A 19,588-nucleotide genomic window follows, 5' to 3' on the forward strand; every position below is an offset into this window, starting at 1 on the left:
AAAAAAAATTGGTACCGTATCAAGAAAACTAAGTAAAAAACAAAGCTAGTATTAGTTCTAGGACTTTAACATGTCTCAGAACTGTAATTCTTAGCATAAGAAGCCACTTAAATTTTATTGTTTAAAAGTTAAAACTCAGAGGTATCTCTTAACTATAAGTTAATACTAGCTCGTTTATAGGGAAAAGAAAGATTAAAACTCAAAATGTGGGAACTTAATCTTGAATAAGTTAATAAAGTTACATATATTTAACTATACTATATTCGAACTTGATAACAGAACTAACAGCATATAAGCTAAGTATGTCAACCTTATATTCATATGGTACCTCATAGTTTTTTTCTTTATATAGACAATGTATTTTAAACTGTGAGATATCACCCATTAATGGGTCACTACCAAAGGTTTACTTTTCAGTGAAATAGAACAGGAAATACTGGTGCATATCACATATAGTAGTAAATTTTGTGTTGCAAATACACACACACACACATATGCATGGGCTATCCACATAAAATGTATTTATAAGTGGGTTATGATCCAAAAATCTTGAAAAATACTGATTTATAAGGTATTTTTATACATTTCCCATGTCATCCTTTCAGAATAGTGTTGCTAGTATCTTCTTTTTTTTTTTTTTTTTTTTTTTTTTTGCGGTATGCGGGCCTCTCACTGTTGTGGCCTCTCCCGTTGCGGAGCACAGGCTCCGGATGCACAGGCTCAGCGGCCATGGCTCACGGGCTTAGTTGCTCCGCGGCATGTGGGATCTTCCCGGACCAGGGCACGAACCCGTGTCTCCTGCATCGGCAGGCGGATTCTCAACCACTGCGCCACCAGGGAAGCCCCTAGTATCTTCTTTTGTATAGGAAAAATAGGTTCCGAAATGAAAAGATTTAAATAAGGTTACATAACTATTAAGTGGCAACATTAAAGCCAAGGTCTTCTTTCTCCCTCCTTTAAGCAAAATACAGGTCTGAGATATCTTACATGCTTATCTTACAGCTGAATATCTTACGGTTGAATATTATCCACTGAAATGAAATAAAAGTTGCTGTAATTACTTTAAAGACTTTTTTGATGTGGACCATTTTTAAACTCTTTATTGAATTTGTTACAATATTGCTTCTGTTTAATGTTTTTTTTGTTTTTTGGCCATGAGGCATGTGGGATCTTAGCTTCCCGACCAGGGATCAAACCCGCACCCCCTGCATTGGAAGGTGAAGTTTTAACCACCGGACCTCCAGGGAAGTCCCTGTAATTATTTTAGAATATAAATGTTAGTTGCATAGCTCTGTGGTTGTTAAACATAAACGATTCCAATTAAAGTCATATTTGCCTTTATGTTCCCTGAAGGGAACTCTTTAACAACATCCTAAAAAACTAAATTATGACAACTCTAAATATGTTAAGAATAGTATTAGAGAACACACCCATTTTCTGCTGTTACACCTTGACTGCCATCATTCTACGTAGTCTGTTTGTATGATAAACCAGGTTCATTCATAACCCAGAGTTAATCCAAACAACCTTCCAAGAACCAACAGCAGACAGTTAAGTGTTCTGAGGAGAGAATGGGATACTGTGGAAATGGGAAACTGAGCTGTCAAAGATATGTAAAACAAAATCAAAGAGCTCAGAGTAGAAAGAAACATTAGGAGCCATCAATTCTTTCACTCTAAAACAGACTAAAGAGATTTCCTCTTATAGCCGAGATCAAGTAACATCGACCAGATTTACTCTCACACTGGAAACAACTAAAAACAAACAAAATCAATTAAAAAAAAACAAACCCCAATATCTGAAACAATGATTTTCAAGATACTGAACATTAGGTAATAAAGTACACTGATCCTTGGAGGAACAAAAAACAAGTGATTGCACAGCTTTCTGCCTTAGTTTCCAGGCCATAGCACAGGGAGTCCCCTCCTAAGTAGAGCCCAGGTAACTCCCTGAGTTGATGAGGTGGAGCTGACAGTCTGAGGAGACCAAGGCAGCTAGGTTCAAAGGATATAGTAGTACCAGAGGAGAGAGCTGGACAGGGAGAGAACTCCAGAGATCTCAAGAGGACACCCTTTGGGTATGCAGCAGAGCACTATTAAGGGCAGGAATATGAAGAAACTAACTGAGGCTAAGGACAGAAACACACAAAAAATTAGAAGACACAGAACTCAGCATTCAAACAGGGCCAAGAATAGTGACTGTTCCCCCCAGACAAACTGGAAAACCTCAAAATTCATGAGGCAGAGTACTCAAAAAGGTCTTGCCTCAGTAGTGGGAAATAATTAGCTCTAGACTAAACACGGGCCTGATCCTGCCAACAAACCTTAAAAGCAAGACCTGAAAGGATCAAATTGTTTCCATATAACTGTACAACAAGCCTCACAAATATTTATAGGAATATAAAAATATCCAGCATCCAGTAAAAATAAAATTCAAAATGTTTGCCCTCCAAACAAAAATGATCAGGCATACAAAGAAAAAGAAAAACACAACCCATAATGAAAAAATTAATAATTGAAACTGACCTAGAAATGACACAGATGCTGGAATTCACAGAAAAGGATATTAAAACAGTTATTATAAAAAGATATCCATGTTCAAAAAAATAGGGAGACACACAGATGACATTAAAAAAAAGATCCAAATTGAACTAAGGAGATGAAAACCTCAATTTCTGAGATGAAAAATATACTGAATGGGATTAACAGTAGATATTTCAGAACAAAATATTAACGAATTGAACACATAGCAACAGAAATTATTCAAAACGTAGAAGGAAAAAATAATGAAAAACATGAATAGAGCACCTGGTAAGCTGTGCGACAACTTCAAGCAGCCTAATATATATGTAATTAGAGTCTCCAAACAAGGGAGAGGGGGCTAGGGGAAATATTTAAAGAAATAAGGCTGAAAATTTTCCCAATTTGATGAACTATCAACACATAGATCCAAGAAGCTCAACGAATACCAAATACAAGAGCCACAAAGAAAACTAAAGCAAAGCTCATGATAATCAAACTGCTCAAATCCTAAGATAAACAGAAAATCTTAAAAGTGGCCAAAGGAAGAAAACACATCATACAAAAACAAAAAACAAAGAGAACGGAGCAATGTCTTTAAAGAACTGAAAGGAAAAATACGTCTACCTAGAATTCTGCATTCAGAAAAAGTACTCAAGAACAAAGACAAAAACCTTTTTTTTAGACGTTAAAAAGCTAAAAGAATTCATCACCATCAGACCTTCACTACAAGTCCTTTTAGGCAGAAGGAAAATGTTAGCAGATGGAAATATGGATCTACACAAAGCAATGAAGAAACCAGAAATGTTAACTACATGGATAATTACAAGATATCTTTTTTTTGGCGACTCAGCGGCTTGTGGGACGTTAGTTCCCGGACCAGGGATTGAACCCGGGCCACGGCGGTGAAAGTGCTGAGTCCTAACCACTGGACCGCCAGGGAATTCCCCAAGATTTCTGTTATTATTTAAATTGCTTTCAAATATAACTGAATGAAATGGACAAATTCCTAGAAAGACACAAACTACTGTAAACTGACTCAAGTAGTAAATATGAATAGACTTATAATGAGACTCAATTAGTAATCAAAAAACTATCCGCAAAGAAAAGTCCAGAATCAGATGGTTTTACCAGTGAATTCAACCAAGAATTAATAAGAATTAATACCAATGCTTCACAAACTCTTCCAAAAAACGGAGGGAATGCCTCCCAACTCATTCTATAAGGCCAGTATTGTTGTGCTACTAAACCCAGATAAAGATATCAAAAGAAAACTACAAATATCCCTTATGAATATAGACACAGAAATCCTCAAGAAAATGTTAGCACACTAAATCTATCAACACAAAACACCATGACCAAGTGTGATTTATCCCCAAAATGCAAGGTGAATTTACCATCTGAAAATCAATTAATGCAATACACCACATCAATAGAATAAAGGACAAAACCCATATGCTTGTATCAATAGACAGAGAAAACACATTTCACAAAATCCAGCACCACTTCCTGATAAAACCACCCAACAAATGAGGAACAGAAGGCAACTTCCTCAACCTGATAAAGGGCATATATAAAAAACCCACAGCTAACTTCATATTTAACGGTGAAAGACCGCATGCTTTCCCCCTAAGATCAGGAATAAGAAAAGGATATCTGCTCTCATCACTTCTATTAAACATTGTATTGAAGGATGTTCTAGTCAGGGCAATTATGCAAGAAAACAAAATAAAAGACATCTGAATTGAAAAAAAAGAGGACTATCTCTATTTGCAGATGATGTGATCTTGCATAAAGAAAATCCTAAGAAATTAGGAACTCAGGATACAAGATCAACACACAAAAATCAACTGCATTTCTATATACCAGCAATGAACAATCTGAAAGTAAAATTATGAGAACAATTTGTTTACACCAAAAAGAATAAAAGTGCTTAGGCATAATTTTAACAAAAGAAGTACAAAGATCAGATCAAGATGGTGGAGGAGTAGGATGTGGAGCTCACCTCCTCCCACAAATACATAAAAAATACATCTACATGTGGAACAATTCGCACAGAACATCTACTGAACACTGGCAGAAGACCTCAAACTTCCAAAAGGGCAAGAAAATCTCCATGTAACTGGGTGGGACATAAGAAAAAAGAAAAAAAAAGAGAGAGAAACGAATCAGGATGGGATCTGTGCCCCTGGGAGGGAGCTGTGAAAGAGGAAAAGTTTCTGCACACCGCAAAGTCCCCTTACTGGTGGGGAAATCATCCGGCACAGAGGGGGAGCTTCAGAGCCTCAGAGGAGAGTGTAGCAACCTGTTTGCAGAGGGCAAAGTGGAGAGAGACCTGCACAGATGGTCAGGGCCACTGCCCAGCACTCCGCAGCCTGAGAGGCTTGTCATTCGTCCGCTGGGGTAGGTGGGGGCCGGGTGCTGAGGCTTGGGCTTTGGAGGTCAGACCTGGGGGGAATACTGGGGCTGGCTGCATGGAGACAGCCTGAGGGGGCTAGGGTGTTGTGTGCCACAACTCAAAGAGTAAGGGAAGAAGCCTGGTCCTGCCAGAGGCAAGGTGCCATTGTTGGGGCGCTCAAGGAGGGGGTGGGGTGGCCGTAGGAGCTTCTTTCTCCACACGTGCTCTCTGGTGGCAGGGCACCTCCTCAATGAGCTCCAGGGCTGGGCATGAGCCACTGCTGCCATCTCTGACTCCAGAAGTGGGCACAGACCATTGCCACTGGCAAGGGTCCTGCAAGTGGACGCTGGTTACTGCCCCCACCTCCCTGGGAGCATGTGTGGGCTATGCACCTGCGTGCTCCTTATCAAGGGGATAATGGGCAGCACATGCTGAGTAAAGAGATGGCAAGCACCCAAACCAAAAACAGCCCTCAAGCCAAAAAAATATTAAACACAAGCTACACAGGGACACACCCGCATATAAATAGCCCTCCAAGACTACAGTAGATAATTGTTTCTCCTAAACTCACAGAGTAAGAAAAATATAAGTAAAATGAAAAAGGAGAGGAATAGCTCCCAGTTAAAAGACCCAGAGAATTCCCCTGAAGGAACAAACAATGAAACAGACCTCTTTAGTCTAAAAGACACCAAGTTCAAAAAGGAGGTAATGAAAATACTGAAGAAATTAAGAAACGGTATCAACAGAAATGAAGATTATGTAAAAAGGAACTAGATACTATAAGGAGGAGCCAAAAAAAATTGGAAAATTCATTTGCTGAGATGAAAGTTGAGCTAAAGGCAACAAATATCAGAATGAATAATGCAGAAGAAAGAATATGTGATCTGGAAGATAGAATAATGGAAATAACCCCATCAAAACAACAGACAGAATGCCAAATGAAAAAAAAAAAACATGAAAGTAATATAAGAGACCTGTGGAATAATATAAAGTGTGCCAATCTACACATAGTAGGGATTCCAGAAGGAAAACAAGAAAAAAGGGAATTGAAAATGTATTTGAAGAAATTATGGCTGAAAACTTCCCAAATCCAAAGAAGGAAACAGATATGCAGATACAGGAAGCACAGAGGGTCTTAAACAAGGTGAACCCGAACAGACCTACACCAAGACATATTATAATAAAAATGGCAGAAGTTAAAGATAAAAAGAGAATTCTAAAGGCAGCAAGAGAAAAACACAGTTAATTACAAGGGAACCCCCATAAGGCTAACAGCTGATTTCTCTAAAGAAACGTTGCAGCCAGAAGGGAGTGGCAAAATACATTCAAAGTCTTGAAAGGGAAAAATCTGCAACCTAGAATATACTCTACCCAGCAAGGTCATCATTTAGAATAGAGTAGAAATAAAGAATTTCTCAAATAAACAAAAACTAAAAGAATAAAGCAATACTAAACCCATCCTAAAAGAAATATTGAAAGGTTTTCTCTAAACAGAAAAGAAGCAGAAAGATACAGGAAGGAGGAAATCACAACTGGAAAGTAAATCACTTAAATTAGCCAGTATACAGAGCAAAAAGAAAAAAAAAGAAAAAGAAAAAACGTATTTGTGAAAGTGATGATAAACACAAGGAACAGCACAATGATAAACGTGAAGATGTAAAAAAGGACATCAAAATCATAAAATGTGGGGAAGGAGAGTAAGAAAACGTAGATTCTTTTTTTTAGAATGTGTTAGAGCCTATATGACTATCAATCTAAAGCAAGCAGATATAGGAAGGGGTTAACATACTTGAAAAACAGGGCAACCACAAAACAAAAACATACAACAGATTCACAAAAACCAAAAAGAACACAAGCATAAAATAAAAGGAAATTATCAAACCACAAAGAGAAAAAAGAACAAAGAAAAAACATAGAATCAACTGGAAAACAAGGTTTAAAATGGCAATAAATATATATGAATCAATAATTACCTTAAATGTCAATGGACTGAATGCTCCAATCAAAAGACACAGTGGCAAACTAGGTAAAAAAACAAGAGCCTACAATATGCTGCTGCCTACAAAGAGACCCAACTTAGGGAAAAGGACACACACAGACTGAAAGTGAGGAGATAGAAAAAGATATTTCATGCAAACAGAAATGACAAGAAAGCCACAGTTGCAATACTCGTATCAGACAAAATACTTCAAAACAAAGGCCATAAAGAAAGATAAAGAAGGAAACTATATAATGATAAAAGGGTCAATACAAGAAGAAGATTTTACACTGGTCAACATATATGCACCTAATATAAGAGCATCCAAATACATAAAACAAACACTAACAGACATAAAAGGAGAAACTGATGGGAATACAATAATATTAGGAGACTTTAACACCCCACTCACATCAATGGACAGATCTTCTAAACAGAAGATCAGTAAGGCAACAGAAATCCTAAATGATACAACAGAACAGTTAGACTTAATTGATATTTTCAGGACATTACATCCGAAAAAAAAAAAACAAAACCAGAACACATTCTTTCCAAGTGCACATGGAACATTCTCTAGGACTGACCACATACTAGGGCACAAAGTTAACCGCAACGAATTTAAGAGTACAGAAATTATTTCAAGTATCCTCTCTGACCACAACAGCATGAAACTAGAAGTCAACCACAGGAAAAGAAATGAGAAAAAAATGATTACATGGAGACTAAACAACATGCTACTAAAAAACCAATGGGTCAACAAGGAAATCAGAAAGGAAATTAAAGAATACCTTGAGACAAACAACAATAAAAACACAACCATACAAAATCTATGGGATGCAGGAAAAGCAGTTCTTAGAGGGAAGTTGACAGTGATACAGGCCTTCTTCAAAAAACAAGAAAAATCTCAAGTAAACAACCTAACCTACCACCTAAAAGAATTAGAAAAAGAAGAACAAATGGAACCTAAAGTCAGCAGAAGAAAGGAAATAATAAAGATCAGGGAGGAAATAAGTAGAGATTTTTTTTAAAAATAGAAAATATCACTAAAACCAAGAGCTGGTTCTTTGAAAGGATAAACAAAATTGACAAACCTCTGGCCAGGACCACCAAGAAGAAAAGAGGGAGAACCCAAATAAACAAAATAAGAAATGAAAAAGGAGAAATCTCAACCAACACCACAGAAATATAAAAAGCCATAAGAAAATACTATGAACAATTATATGCCAACAAATTTGACAGCCTACAAGAAACTGACAACTTTCTAGAAACATACAGCCCACCAAAGCTGAATCAAGAAGAAACAGATAATTTGAACAGTCCAATCACTAGCAGTGAAATAGAATCTGTAATAGTAATAAAAAAAAACTTCCTACAAACAAAAGTCCAGGAATAGATGACTTCATAGGTGAATTCCACCAAACATAAAAAGAACTTATATCAATCCTTCTCAAACTTTTCCACAAGACTGAAGAGGAGGGATCACTCCCAAAGACATTCTATGAAGCCACCATCACCCTGATATCAAAACCAGACAAAGATACAACCAAAAAAGAAAGTTACAAGCCAGTATCTTTGATAAATATAGATGCAAAAATTCTCAACAAAATATTAGCAAACGGAATCCAACAACACATAAAAAAGATCATACACCACCACCAAGTGGGATTCATCCCACGTTCACAAGAATGGGTCAACACACGCAAATCAATCAATGTAATACACCACATTACAAAAGAAAAGTAAAAAACCACACAATCATCTCAACAGATGTAGAAAAAGCACTTGACAAAATTCAACATCCATTCACAATAAATCTCTTACCAAAGCAGGTACAGAGGGAACATATCTCCACATAATAAAAGCCGTTTATGACAAACCCACAGCCAATATAATACTCAATGTTGAAAGGCTGAAAGTCTTCCCACCAAAATCTGGAACAAGACAAGGATGCCCACTCTCACCACTTCTTTTCAACATAGTATTGGAAGGCCTAGCCACAGCAATCAGACAAGGAAAAGAAATACAGTAAGTCCACTATATACGAATGAGTTCCATTATGAGAGCATGCTCCTAAGTCCAACTTGTTCGTTAAGTCCAACAAAGTTAGCCTAGGTACCCAACTAACACAATCATCTATATAGTACTGTACTACAATAGGTTTATAATACTTTTCACACAAATAATAACAAACACAAAAAAATAAAACATTTTTAATCTTACAGTACAGTACCTGGAAAAGTACAGTAGTACAACAGCTGGCATATAGGGGCTGACATTGAGTGAACAGGCAAGAAGAGTTACTGACTGGAGGAGGGAGAGTAGGTGGGAGATGGGAGAGCTGAAGGATCATCAGCAGTAGGAGATGGAGGGCAAGCTGCAATTTCACTCATGCCTGACATTGGTGGCACAGGTTCTGGTTCCTTGCTGGATTCAATTCTATCTAACCTCTTGAAAAAATGATCCAGTGATATCTGGGTAGTAGCTCTTTTTTTCTTGTCATGGAAGACACAGTAGCACTGGATTGTATTCTGAATGGCTGCTGCAACCTTTGTGTACCGTTAAACGTCCAGGTCCTCTGCCTCTAAAACTAACAGTTAGTTCTCCTCAAACAGAACTAACTTACGTGATTAGACATGTGAACGCACATTCAAATCTTTGGAAGCTCGCAACTTGAAGGTTTGTATGTAGGGGACTTACTGTAAAAGGTATCCAGGGCTTCCCTGGTGGTGCAGTGGTTGAGAGTCCGCCTGCTGATGTAGGGGACACGGGTTTGTGCCCCGGTCCGGGAAGATCCCACATGCTGCAGAGCGGCTGGTCCCGTGAGCCATGGCCGCTAAGCCTGTGCCTCCGGAGCCTATGCTCCGCAACGGGAGAGGCCACAACAGTGAGAGGTCCGCGTACCGCAAAAAAAAAAAAAAAAAAAAAAAGTATCCAAATTGGAAGGGAAGAGGTAAAATTGTCACTATATGCAGATAACATGATACTATATACAGAAAGCCCTAAGGACTCCACACAAAAACTACTATATCTAATAAATGAATTCAGCAAAGTACCAGGATACAAGATTAATATTCAGAAATCAGTTGCATTTCTTTACACTAACAATGAGATACCAGAAAGGGAATGTAAAAAAAAGACTTTTAAAATCACACCAAAAAAAAAAAAAATACCTAGGAATAAACCTGACCAATGAAGTGGAAGACTTATACTCTGAGAAGTATAAAACATTAATAAAGGAAATTAAAGATGATTCAGAGAAATAGAAAAATTTCCCATGCTCAAAAATTTATATGGAACCATAAAAGACCCAGAATTGCCAAAGCAATCCTGAGGAATAAAACAAAGCAGGAGGCATAACTCTCCCAGACTTCAGACAATACTACAAAGCGACAATAATCAAAACAGTGTGGTATTCGTACAAAAACACAACATATGGAGCAATGGAACAGAAAAGAGAGTCCAGAAATAAACCCACACACCTACAGTCAATTAATCTTTAACAAAGGTGGCAGGAACATAAAATGGGAAAAAGTCTCTTCAGCAAGTGGTATTAGGAAAGTTGGATAGCTGCCTATAAACCAATGAAGTTAAAACACACCCTCATACCATGCACAAAAATAAACTCAAAATGGCTTAAAGACTTAAACATAAGACATGATACTATAAAACTCCTAGAAGAGAGCATGCGCAAAACATTCTCTGACATAAATTGTACCAATGTTTTCTTCAGTCTCCCAAGGCATTAGAAATAAAATCAAAAACAAACAAACAGGACCTAATTAAATTTACAAGCTTTTGCACAGCAAAGGAAACCATTAAAAAATAAAAAGACAACCTACAGAGGACTGGGAGAAAATATTTGCAAATGATGTGACTGACAAGGGCTTAATCTCCAAAATATACAAACAGCTCATACAACTCAACAACAACAAAAAACCAACCCAATTGAAAAATGGGCAGAAGACCTTAGCAGAAATTTCTCCAAAGGAGATATACAGACGGCCAGAAGGCACATGAAAAGATGCTCAACATTGCTAATTATCAGAGAAACACACATCAAAACTACAATGCGGTACCACCTCACACCAGTCAGAATGGCCATCATTAAAAAGTCTACAAATAACAAATGTTGGAGAGCGTGTGGAGAAAAGGGAACTCTCTTACACTGTTGGTGGGAATGTAAGTTGGTGCAGCCACTGTGGAAAACAGTATGAAATTCCTCATAAAACTAAAAACAGAATTACCATATGACCCAGCAATCGCACTCCTGGGCATACACCCAGATAAAACTACAATTCAAAAAGATACATGCACCCCTATGTTCATAGCAGCACTATTCACAATAGCCAAGACATGGAAACAACCTCAATGTCCATGGACAGATGAATGGATAAAGTAGATGTGGTACATATACACAACGGAATACTACTACTCAGCCATAAAAAGGAATGAAATACTGTCATTTGCAGCAACATGAATGCAACTAGAGATTATCATACTAAGTGAAGTCAGAAAGAGACAAATACCATATGATATCACTTATATGTGGAATCTAAAACATGGCACAATTGAACCTATCAACAAAACAGAGACTCACAGACTTAGAGAACAGACTTGTGGTTGCCATGGGAGAGGGGGGAGGGAGAGTGATGAACTGGGAGTTTGAGGTTAGTAGATGCAAACTATTACATGTAGAATGGATAAACAACAAGGTCCTATTGAATAGCACAGGGAACTATATCCAATCTCCTGGGGTAAACCATAATGGAAAAGAATATAAAAAAAGAATGTATATGTTTGTATAACTGAGTCACTTCGCTGTACAGTAGAAATTAGCACAACGTTGTAAATCCACTATACTTCAACTGAAAAAAAAAGAAGTACAAGACTTGTATCCTGAAAACTACAATACACTGTTAAAAGAAATTAAAGATTTAAATAAGTGGAAAGATACCGATGCTCACTGACTAGAAGACTTGATATTATTAAGATGGCAATACTCTCAAAATTGATTTACAGATTCAACACAATCCTCTTCAGATTCCCAGCTTTACAGAAATTGACAAGCTTATCCTAATCTCATGGAAATTCAAGGAACCCAGAACAGCCAAAACAGTACGGAGAAAGAACAAAATTGGAGGACTCAACTTTCCCATTTCAAAACTTACTTCAAAGCTACAGTAATCAAGATAGCATGGAACTAGCACAAGACTAGACATATGGATCAATGGGATAGAATTTAGGATCCAGAAATAAACCTTCACATTAAGTCAAGTGATTTTCAACAAGGGTGTCAAGATAACTCTATGCGAAAAGAATAGTCTTTTCAATAAATGGTGCTAGGATACCTGGATACTCACAAGCAAAAGAACGAAACTGAATCTCTACCTCACCCTATAGTCAAAAGTTAACTCAAAATGGGTCAAAGATCTAAATGTAAGAGTTAAAACTATAAAGCTAAACACTTTTAAACAAAACATAAATGTAAATCTTTGTGACCTTGGATTAGGCAATGGTTTCTTAGATCTATGACACCAAAATACCAAAGACCAAATATATAAATTAGACTTCATTAAAATTAAAAACTTTTGTGCTGTAAAGGGTATCATCAAGAAAGTGAAAAGGATGGGAGAAAATATTTGTAAACCATATATCTACTAGGAAATATAAAAGAATATATACATATATATATAGAATATATAAGATGCATCTAGAATATATAAGATGCATCTAGAATATATAAAGAACTCTTACAACTCAATATTAAAAAAATAAATAACCCAATGAACAAAAGGTATGAATAGACATTTTTCTAAAGATTAAGCTGATAAGCATATGAAAATATGGTCAACATCATAAACCATTAGAGAAATGCAAATGAAAACTACAATGAGATACCACTTCATATGCACTAGGATATAATTTAAAATGAATTACAGGGGAGAAGGGCATAATAGGGGAAGGAGGTTAAGAGGTACGAACTACTAGGTTTAAAGTAAATAACATACAAGGATGTAATGCACAGCACAGGGAACAGAGTTAATATTTTATAACTTTAAATGGAGTATAACCTATAAAAATACTGAATCATTATGTCGTACACCTGAAACTAATACTTTAAGTCAACTGTACTTCAATTTAAAAAAAATCACAAAATGAAACATAGATCTAAATGAAAACCTTAAAATATAAAACTAGAAGCATAAGAGAAAATCTCTGTGACCTTGAATTAGGCAAAGATTTCTTTGATATGACACTAACAGCATAACTGATAAACTGGACTTCATCAAAATTTGTGCTCTTTGAAGAACACTATAAAGGGAATGGAAAAACAAATGACAGGCCAGGAGAAAATATGGGCAAGGCATATATAAGATAAAAGACTTGTATTCAGAATCTATTTTTAAAAGTATCAAAATGCAATAATAACAAAACAATCAAAAATTGGCAAAAGATTTGAAGAAACACTTCAAGTAAGTAAGCACATGAAAAAAAATACTCAACACTGTTAGCCATCAGGGAAATGCAAATTCAAACCAAAATGAGACACCACAATGGCTAATCTTAGATGGGCTAAAATTAAAAAGATTGATATGTTGGTGACAATGTGGAGGAACTAGAACTTTAATACACTGCTGGTGGTAATGTGAGATGGCTTCACAGTTTCTTAACAAGTTAAATATAAGCCTATAGTTTGATTGAGCCATTCCATTCCTAGATATTTAACCAAGAGAAATGAAAGCATATGTCCATACAAAGACTTGTACGCAAATGTTCATAACAGCTTTATATGAAACAGCCAAAAACTAGAAATAACTCAAATGTCCATTAACAAGTGAATGGATAAACAAACTAATACAGCCATACAATGGAACACAGCTCAGCAATAAAAAGGAATAAACTACTGATACATGTTTCAATATGGGTGAATCTCAATAATAGAAGCCCAACAAGAAGGGAGTACAATGAAAGAGTATGATTCCATTTATATAAATTCTAGAAAACGTAAGGTAATTTGTAGTGACAGAAAGCAGAGGAGTCAGTGGTTGCCTGGGATGGGGCAAGGGTAGAGAAGGTCGTACCAGGAAGGAATTATAAAAGGGCACAAAGAAACTTTTGGGAGTGGGATTTGTCGATCATTTTGATTGTGGTGATAATTTCAGGTATATACAGTATGTTCAAATTATCAAATTTTATACTTTAAACATGTGTAGTTTATTGTAAGGCAATTATACCTCAGTGAAGCTGTTTAGTAGTGCCAAAGAGGCATTTGTAAGCAAACTCTATTTTGTTCATTAAGACAAATATGAAGATTTGTTGACTACAAATCTGGATTTAAAAAAACAAAATGAAGCATACACCAGGCCCCGGGCCCCACAAAAGTAGTACTCAGATTACTCTGAAAGTCTTGTTACACCTTTTCTATTTGCCTTGTGCTTCTGAGAAAACAAAAGAGTATTAAAGATAATTCATTCTACAGTAATGATCCCTAAATAATATGACCTTTAACCAGTTTCTACTGGTTAGATTTGATTCTATAATTTTATGAAACTACCAATAAACATTTCATAATCACTTCCAGGATGCTTACACTGCAATGTGCCAAACAAACTTCTACGATAAGAATAGCCTACTGCCTTCTGCAAAATACAAGCAACCCATTTGAATCTGAATCTATTTATTTTCAACGTTCTAGTCTGTATTATCTTCCTAAATTTTCTGAACAATTTCTAAAGTTTTAAAATACTAAATGTATAATTTTGAGTTCATTTTCTAAACAACAAGAAGTCACAAAAATTATTAGGAAAACAAAACCTCTGTCAGCAGACTAAACTGAAACATTATGAAGTACAAACACATGTAAGGGAGGGAATTAGAACTTTTTACTTCTTGAGCAACTGATGAGTATTACAATGATACATGGATTCTTTAAGGTCACTGAATAAATACTTTGCAAATATTTAGAAATACTGATCAGCAAAAGGCAATGTGCATTCAACAAATATTTGAGTACCTACTGTATGTCAGGCACTGCAATGAATGCAATATTCCCCCCCTCATCGGCAAATTCATATGTTGAAATCCTAACCCCCAATATGGCAGTATTAGGAGCAGGGCCTTTGGGAGGTAATCAGTTCATGAGGGTGGAGCTCTCCTGAATGGGATTAGTGTCCTTATGAGAGAGACCCCAGAGAATTAAGTATCCCTCTTTCTGCCTTGTGAAGATACGAGAAGTTGGCACTCTACAACCTGGAAGAGGATCCTCACCAGAACCCAACTATGTTGGCACCCTGACCTCAGACTTGAGAAATATAGTTGTTGTTTATAAGCCACTCAGTCTATGGTACTTTGTTATAACTGCCCAAACTGACTAAGACAGCCACTGTGTTGGGTGCCAAGAAAAAGTAACATCAGATGGATCGTTTTGACAAATGTTTCCAGGGAAAATTAAATTTATGGTACGTGGATTTCAGCAAAACAAATGGGAGTAATACCATATCTTTATAAATAAAGCAGAAAATTGTGCCAAAGGCAGCCTGTGGCACAGTAAACAGAGTCAAGTGTCATAGCTACTTAATAGCTATGTAATCTTGAGCATAATACTTAACCTTTCTGGGCTTCGTCTGTAAAAAGAAATCACTTGCTTGGATGGCCAAGGTAAAGATAAACTAAAACTAAAACGATAAACTAAAAATACACACACACACACACACACACACACATTCTTATTTTTTGGAGGACAAATTTGATTTAAATGCACATGCCCTTTAGTGCAACAATCTGCAATTCCACTTTTAAGATTCTAAACTACAGAAATATTCATACTAGTATATAAAGTCACATGCATAAGATGTTTACTAGTGTTATATGTAACAGCTAAATAAAAATAAAAGAAACTTTATCCATCAGTAGGGGAAAGGTTCAGTAAACTGCAGATATTTATACAAGAGAATGTCTATCTAAAAGGAATGAGGTAGATCCAGATGTGCTAACATACATAATATCTATACAATGGTGTTAACAAATTACACATAATTCTTTCAGTTTTTGTCTGTATAATAGTCTTGGGAGCCAGATAGCCTACGTTCACATATCTGCTCGACCACTTTCTAACTCATCAACACAGACAAGTTCCTTAATCTCTGTAAGTTTCAGTTTTCTCACCCGTTAAGTGGGTACAGTTAAAGCACCTACCTTGGAGTATTATTGTAACAATTAACTAAGTAAAACATGACAAGCATTAAGTGTTCAATAAGTTTTAGGTATTATTTCCCATTACTCAAAGTTTTGTTTTGTTGTTGTTAATGGTTAAACCTATCAAGCTTTTCCTGTATTACTTCTCAATTTTGGCTTCCCTACCAGAAATAATCCTACTATAAAATGTATTTCCTCAAATAGTCAATTCTTACCACTTATTAAACAATCCATGCTCTTGACACTAATTTGAAATTCCACTTTAATCATAAGCAAAATTCCTATATATATGGAAGTCTATTTCTGGCCTCTAAATCGGGGGTTAGAAAATATTTTAGGTAAAGGGTCAAGTAGCAAATATCACAAACAATTAACTCTGCCTTGCAGCACAAAAGAAGCCACAGAAAATGAGTAAATGAATGGCACAGGTGTGTTCCAATGGACACTGAAATTTGAACTTCATATAATTTTCATGTTACAAACTATTATTCTTTTTTTCCCACGCACTTAAAAATATAAAAGCCACTCTTAGGTCACAGATCATACTAAAACAGGTGGTCAGCCAGATGTGGCAATCCATGCTCTAAACGCTTACAATTTTTACACTAAACATTTTTTATATTTATAAAATTCCACAAAATAAATACACGTGATAAAAAGGTTAAACACGATATAAGGGCATAGAGTGACACCTCTCCCTTCTATCCCAGAGGCCCAGGTCCCCTCTCTAGTTTTTCTGTATCCTTTTATTTATTTTATTATTTTATTTTTTGGCTGTGTTGGATCTTCATTGCTGCGGCGGGCTTTCTCTAGTTGCGGTGAGTGGGGGCTACTCTTTGTTGTGGTGCACAGGCTTCTCATTGCGGTGGTTTCTCTTGTGGAGCACCGACTCTAGGTGCACGGGCTTCAGCAGTTTTAGCATGTGGGCTCAGTAGTTGTGGCTCCCGGGCTCTAGAGCGCAGGCTCAGTAGTTGTGGCACACAGGCTTAGTTGCTCCACGGCATGTGAGATCTTCCCAGACCAGGGATTGAAGCCACATCCCCTGCATTGGCAGGCAGATTCTTAACCACTGCGCCACCAGGGAAGTCCCTTGTGTATCCTTTTAAATCTACTGACACTATTAACACCTCAGCAGACATAGTCTTATATGTATACACATGACTTTCCACATGTTAACTAATCTATAGAATAAATCCCTGTAAATGGAACTGCTGGGACAAATTTCCTTAAAGCATTCATTCCAACATGTAACTGGTCAGTATCTATAGCGTAGATACTCAGGATAAGCCTTCCAACATGCCTTTACCTATTACCCACCTTCCCAATCAACTTTAAAATCACGTTAAATATTTCTTCCAGATTACAGACTTGAAAACTATACCTACTCTGGATTATGAATCCTTCCTTTGCATTGCATTACATTTCTTGGCTATAGTTATCAATGCCTTGGAGTAAGGAAATAAGTTTTACTGTTTTCTTTGATCACTGTTTCTTGAATTCCACATCTATTTTTCTTGGATTAATTTTTCAATTGATATAGTACATCCTGAGGTATTCCTAGTGGTTCTGGGTGAAAATGACTTTATTTTGCCCCCACTTTGAATGACAGTTTGGTTAGGGATAAGATTTTCAATTCGAAATATATCCAATGGGAAAAAAAAAATGTCCAGCGAACACTTTTAAAACTCTGCTCCACTGTCATCCAGCATTCCATGTCTCAGATCAGAAGTCTAATCAGGCTGCCCAAGATTCTGCCTGGATACTCCTACCTTCATGATCTGTTATCTCTGTGGTTATTATTTCTCCTCTTCTAATTTCTATTCCCTCCTAGAATTCCTATTAGATGTACACTGGTCCTCTCCTGGATCCATTTTCCACATTAGCTATTTTTCCCTACTTTCTATGTTTTGATATTCAAGAACTGATTGCGTGTTTTCAGGGCAGCCTGTATATGTTCAGTAGGCATGATACCCTCCGAAATCTAAACATATTAACATTTATCTTAAAAGTTTTTTTCTTTTTCTTACATGAACTACATTGCTTCAGGTCCAGTCCTTGTATCTGTTCAGTCTGGGCCATCTCTTACATGCTACTGATTTCCCACAAATGTTTAGTGATTTTTGTTGTCTGTTCCCATTATAAATGTATCAGTATCTCAGTACAGGTGGAAATCACTGTACTCCTATAGTAAATTCACATTTGTAACTAACCTTATAATTCAATTTTACATTTATCCTAGGACTTTGTGCAGTATGACAACAACAGTGTAAGTTTTTCGACTTGCAATCCTATGATTCTTCAATCCATTTTTAGGCACATCCTTTTGGTGTTTCATTTCCCCTAGCAACCACTAACTTGAGTAACACAGTTCTTACCTAAGTGTTATACAACAAGCTTCAGGGACAGAACATCACCAGCTCTATCTAACAGACTTGTCTAACAGACAGTTAAACAAATAATGACAGTCTGGTAGAAGACTGTCATAGATGGCAATCCAAGGAGTAAACAATAATAATATGGTAATGAATCACTTAAGTCTTGAAATCATAATAGTTATGCTTTTTACCAATCTTTAATGCTACAGAAGTTAAAATAACAAATTGTATTTTTTAAAAAGGAAGACTCCATGATGGTTAAAACGTAATTTTCTACCTACCTTATGATTTAGCCATTCCACAGCTGACAGAAATGCACAGATGTTCACCAAGACATTTATAAGAATGTTCATAGCATTCTTCAAAATACATAATATACAAAAACTGGAAACATAAATATCCACCAACAGAGGAGTGCCATATAATGATGCAATGGATTACTACACAGCAATAAAAAAGAATTAACTACTGATACATGAAACATTATGGATGAATCTCATAAATCAATATGCTGAGTATACTGTAGGATTCCATTAATATCAAGCCCCAAATAGACAAAACTAATAGATGATGACAGAAATCAGAATACTGATTGGGGGGTGGGCAGGGGTATAACTGACTTGGAAGAAGCAGTGGGAAACTCCTGGAATGATGAAAATGTTCTACAGGTATAATATGAAAGCTGGTGGTTGCACAAGTTAATAAAAACATAAACATTCACTGAGGTGTACAACTAAGATTTATGCGCTTGATGACTTCATAGATATTTTATATCTCAATCAAAAAGTTAAGAAAAAAAATAATTTCCAAACTGAGGGAACTAAAACTGTGTTTACTTACGTCAAAATTCTCTGAGCCATAAATACTGGATATCCAACATCCTTTTTACATTAAGTAATAAGACAACTTTAGACAAATGATATCAGAATAATAATACAAAATGAACGTTAACATCCTCAGTCATAAAATACTACTTGGATTCCTACTTGCACGTTCGAAGTCCTGTTTTAATACAACATTAACTCCAGCAAAAATCAAGGCCCAGCTCCTGAGAACCTTCAATGATAGTTAAATGTCCAGACATCGCATATAAATCTCAAAAGTAGTCTGACGGATAAAAGCT

The 19,588-nt window shown here is 36.3% G+C and overlaps 1 protein-coding gene across 11 annotated transcripts in view; it reads right to left on the minus strand.

The window, feature by feature from the left end:
- The window catches only part of CSGALNACT2 (chondroitin sulfate N-acetylgalactosaminyltransferase 2), a 63,528-nt gene that overhangs the window by 43,143 nt on the left and 797 nt on the right, over positions 1 to 19,588 (minus strand). The gene's annotated exons all lie outside the window — the stretch shown is intronic.

Source organism: Kogia breviceps, chromosome 2 (genome assembly GCF_026419965.1).
Source record: "Kogia breviceps isolate mKogBre1 chromosome 2, mKogBre1 haplotype 1, whole genome shotgun sequence".
Taxonomy (NCBI): domain Eukaryota; kingdom Metazoa; phylum Chordata; class Mammalia; order Artiodactyla; family Physeteridae; genus Kogia; species Kogia breviceps.